Here is a 5553-nt window from a genome sequence, read left to right as displayed (position 1 = left end):
TAAAACTCTTGGTTCCTCCCTTAGTGCATCATATCAATTGCCTAGGAGTTTATTCACGGCGTTTCAAGTTGCTCATGAATCTGATAGAGTTAAACCCTTAGTCATAGACTCAGGAGCCTCTCATCACATGATTAGTGATTTAAATTTGATTAAAAATATCACTCCTGCAGTAGGAAATGTTATGATAGCTGATGGTAACAAGGTTCCAATTAAAGGCATAGGGGAACTTAAATTATTTGAGAAAGAATCCAAAGCTTTCTACATGCCTAGTTTCACTTCTAATCTATTATCTGTGAAAAGGGTGACCAATGACTTGAATTGCAATGTTATATTTACGCCTGATGATGTCTACTTTCAGGATATTGACTCATGTAGGTTGCTTGGCAAAGGTGTGAGCAAGGGAAACCTGTACTTGCTAGAAGACACTAAGCTTGCATCCGATCTATCTGTTGCTTTCAATTCAAGTTTTAATTTCCCTAAAGATGTAATGTGGCATGCTAGATTAGGACATCCTCATTCTCGTGCCTTGAACATCATGTTGCCTAGTATTTCATTCCAGCAAGATTGTGAAGCTTGTATCTTAGGAAAACATTGCAAAACTGTATTTCCCAAGTCTAGTACAATCTATGAACACTGCTTTGATTTAATCCACTCGGATGTATGGACAGCTCCATGTCTTTCTAGAGAACATCACAAGTATTTTGTGACCTTTATTGATGAGAAATCCAAGTACACATGGATCACTCTCTTACAATCAAAGGATAGGGTCTTAGATGCATTTATAAACTTTGAAACATATGTCTCTAACCATTATAATGCCAAAGTTAAGATTTTGAGATCAGATAATGGAGGAGAGTACACCAGCAATGCATTCAAAGCTCATCTAGCCAAACAAGGTGTGATTCATCAAACCAGCTGTCCATACACTCCCCAACAAAATGGTGTGGCCGAGAGGAAGAACAGGCATCTCATGGAGGTCACTAGGAGCATGATGTTCCATACTAGTGTCCCAAAGAGCTTTTGGGGTGATGCGGTCCTAACTGCATGCTACCTGATCAACCGCATTCCTACCAGAGTTCTACAAGACTGCTCTCCATTTGAGGTATTGAACAAAGCTAAACCATCTATTGATCATATGCGTGTGTTTGGGTGCCTTTGTTTTGTTTTGAAACCAGGAGAACTGAGGAACAAACTGGAGGCTAAGAGCACAAGAGCTATGTTCATTGGGTATTCACCAAACCAGAAGGGCTATAAGTGCTATGAACCAGAGACTAGGAGAGTCTTGGTATCTAGAGATGTGAAGTTTGTAGAAACCAGAGGGTACTACAACAACAAGGATTGGAATGAGCTGGAGAACTTGTCTCAATCCGCATCAGATAGAGCAGCCAATCTCAGACAAGTCATGAGGAGACTTGGGGTCAGCTTACCTATGGAAGAGCCGGGACAAGCAGGATCAGATAATGTGGGAGGATCAAGCCGGTCTGAAGAGCAAACCGAGACAACTACAGATGAAGTTGAGATCCAAGAAGCTGCTCCCCTTGATCCTGAGGGGGGAAATCAGGGTGAACCACCTGTATCTGAGGAAGTTCATGATCAAGAAGAGCACCATGACCAAGAGGAGGAAGTGGAGGATCAGAATCAGAACTTGGAAGGTGGAGAAGGCACTCAGAATGAAAATGATCAGCCAGTACTTAGGAGAAGTACTAGGATCAAGAAGCCGGCTTCAAACTGGAACAACACCAGAGTCTACTTCAATGCAGAGGCAGTAGCTCACCCACCCAGTGGCGTGTGCTCCCTAGCTCACTATCCAGAAGAACATCAAGCCTTTGTGGGCTCATTGGATCAGGAATGGATACCAAGAACATATGCAGAAGCTATGGAAGATGATGAATGGAGGGAATCAGTGAATGATGAAATGGGAGCCATGGAGAGGAACAACACCTGGTATGAGACAGAGCTTCCAAAAGGAAAGAAAGCCGTGACCAGCAGACTCATACACACTATCAAGTATCTTGCAAATGGAAAGCCAGAAAGAAAAAGACCAGATTGGTAGCAAGAGGATACACACAAGTTTATGGAGAAGACTATCTAGACACCTTTGCACCAGTGGCCAAGCTTCACACAATCCGGATTATCCTTTCATTGGCAGTAAATCAAGAGTGGGATCTTTGGCAAATGGATGTGAAGAATGCCTTCTTGCAAGGTGAACTAGAAGATGAGGTATATATGAGACCACCGCCGGGAATGGAAGAGATGGTGAAACCAGGGAATGTACTCAGACTCAGAAAAGCCATATATGGTTTGAAACAATCACCAAGAGCTTGGTATCACAAGCTGAGCACTACACTGAATGGGAGAGGCTTTGTGAAGTCTCAAGCGGATCACACACTCTTCACTCTCACCAGCAAGCAAGGGATTGTTGTGATTCTAGTCTATGTGGATGATATCATCATCACTGGTTGTGACAAGGAGGGGATCAGTTCAACCAAGACCTTTCTTAAAGCCGCATTTGATATCAAAGACCTAGGAGAACTGAAGTACTTCCTCGGCATTGAGATGTGCAGATCAAAGGAAGGATTGTTCATGTCCCAAAGAAAGTATACCCTGGACATCTTAAAGGAGGCAGGAGATCTTGGAGGAAGACAAGCCAAGACACCACTTGAAGAAGGTTACAAGGTATTGCGAGAGGGGGAGTATGAAGATACTCCATTTGAAGATGTCAAACAATATAGACGGATGGTTGGGAAGCTGATCTATCTAACCATCACTCGGCCAGATGTGTGCTTTGCAGTTAATCAAGTAAGCCAACATATGCAAACTCCCAAGGTTCATCACTGGAACATGGTGGAGAGGATACTAAGATACTTGAGAGAGGCACCAGGTCAGGGTGTATGGATGGCTTGCAACAAGAACACTGAGGTGATAGGATACTGTGATGCAGATTGGGCTGGGGACAGAATAGACAGAAGATCAACCACCGGCTATTGTACATTCATTGGAGGAAATCTGGTCACTTGGAAGAGCAAGAAACAGAAGGTAGTGTCTTGCTCTAGTGCAGAAGCAGAGTACAGATCAATGAGGAAGCTAACCAGTGAGCTTATCTGGATAAAAGGGCTTCTAGGCGACTTGGGAATTGAGATCAAAACTCCCATGACCATGCATTGTGACAACCAAGCCGCAATACACATTGCATCCAACTCAGTCTTCCATGAGAGGACAAAACACATAGAAGTGGACTGCCACAAGGTAAGACAAGCAGTAGAGCAGCAAGTGATTCTCCCATGTTATACAAGAAGTGAGGATCAGCTGGCTGACATCTTCACCAAGGCGGCCAGTAGCAAAGTTTGTGAGTCCATTCTTCCAAGACTTGGACTCATAAACCTCCCATGTCAATAATCCCCTCACCATGGAGTATTCTACTCTTTTTCCTTTGCTTGGTTTTTATCCCAAGTGGTTTTTCCAAGTAAAGGTTTTAATGAGGGAATGCTTCATGGTTTCCAAGCTTGACAATCACCACTGTCAAGCTTGAGGGGGAGTGTTGACATGAAGCAATAAAGAGAGGAGAATGAAGTAAGAAGCAAGAGGGGAACAATTACATCCGGATCAAGCAATCACTCAACTTACCTTGCTAGACAAGTCTGTCCGTACAAGACAACCCTAACTTGGAGTGCAAGACATAAGAGTGACTGATGTAGAAGAGAAGAAGGCAAGAAGAATGTTTGGAATCGCCTAAGGGAAGTGGGGAACCGTTGAGAGTGCAGGTCACGGGTCTGGTTAAGGATTCAAAGTCTTCCCACCCGTTAGGACCTGTCACTATCCAGGACCACTTTGCCCATCTCTCCTCTGTCTTAACTTCTTTGTTTATTGTTTCCTTAATGTCGACATCTTGCTGTATGAATTCTATAAATGGGTTGTTCCCATAAACAAATCATTCAAGGGAAAAGAGTTCTCTATTATTCTCTTTGTCAATCTCTCTCTCTCTCTCACGGTTCAACCTAGTTCTTCTCTAATCTCTTCACAAATCTTCCTTAAACTCTCACATAAATCCTATAAAACTCTCACTTTTCGCCAACTCCTATGAGATTTATTCAACTTCCTGGTCATTCTCCACCACTTTATGTATCTAAATCAAGCTTCTCAAAAGTGTTCATCCTGGTTTGACTGGAACGACGATGAAGCTGTTGCTATTCCCAAACTGGGAAACTGAATCACCTGATTTGAAAGTGGGATAACTTCTTCATCCCAACTCCTATGAGATTTATTCTACTTCCTGGTGATTCTCCACCACTTTATGTATCAAATCAAGCTTCTCACAAGTGATCATCCTGGTTTTGATGGAACGACGAATGAAGCTGTGCTATTCCCAAACTGGGAACTGGAATCACCTGATTGAAAGTGGGATAACTTCTTCATCCCAACTCCTATGAGATTTATTCAACTTCCTGGTGATTCTCCACCACTTTATGTATCCAAATCAAGCTTCTCACAAAGTGATTCATCCTGGTTTGATTGGAACAACGATGAAGCTGTGCTATTCCCAAACTGGGAAACTAGAATCACCTGATTTGAAAATGGGATAACTTCTTCATCCCAACTCCTATGAGATTTATTCAACTTCCTGGTGATTCTCCACCACTTTATGTATCCAAATCAAGCTTCTTACAAGAGGATTCATCCTGGTTTGATTGGAACGAAGAAGAAGCTGTGCTATTCCCAAACTGGGAACTGGAATCACCTGATTTGAAAGTGGATAACTTCTTTCATCCAACTCCTATGAGATTTATTCACTTCCTGGTGATTCTCCACCACTTTATGTATCCAAATCAAGCTTCTTACAAAGAGATTCATCCTGGTTTGATTGGAACGACGAAGAAGCTGTCTATTCCCAAACTGGGAAACTGGAATCACCTATTTGAAAGTGGGATAACTTCTTCACGCCAACTCCTATGAATTTATTCAACTTCCTGGTCATTCTCCACCACTTTATGTATCCAATCAAGCTTCTCACAAAGAGATATCCTAGTTTGATTTGAACGACGAAGAAGCTGTGCTATTCCCAACGGGAAACTGGAATCACCTGATTTGAAATTGGGATAACTTCTTCATCCCAACTCCTATGAGATTTATCCACTTCCTGGTGATTCTCCACACTTTATGTATCCAAATCAAGCTTCTTCCAAAGAGATTCATCCTGGTTTGATTGGAACGACAAAGAAGATGTGCTATTCCCAAACTGGGAAACTGGAATCACCTGATTTGAAAGTGGGATAACTTCTTCATCCAACTCCTATGAGATTTATTCAACTTCCTGGTGATTCTCCCACTTTTATGTCCAAATCAAGCTTCTATACAAGAGATTCATCCTGGTTTGATTGGAACGACGAGAAAGCTGTGCTATCCCAAACTGGGAAACTGGAATCACCTGATTTGAAATGTGGATAACTTCTTCATCCCAACTCCTATGATATTTATTCAACTTCCTGGTGATTCTCCACCACTTTATGTATCCAAATCAAGCTTCTTACAAAAGTGATTCATCCTGGTTTGATTGGA

Source organism: Brassica napus, unplaced genomic scaffold, assembly GCF_020379485.1.
Source record: "Brassica napus cultivar Da-Ae unplaced genomic scaffold, Da-Ae ScsIHWf_574;HRSCAF=858, whole genome shotgun sequence".
NCBI classification, from domain to species: domain Eukaryota; kingdom Viridiplantae; phylum Streptophyta; class Magnoliopsida; order Brassicales; family Brassicaceae; genus Brassica; species Brassica napus.
This window is presented reverse-complemented; position numbering follows the sequence as displayed.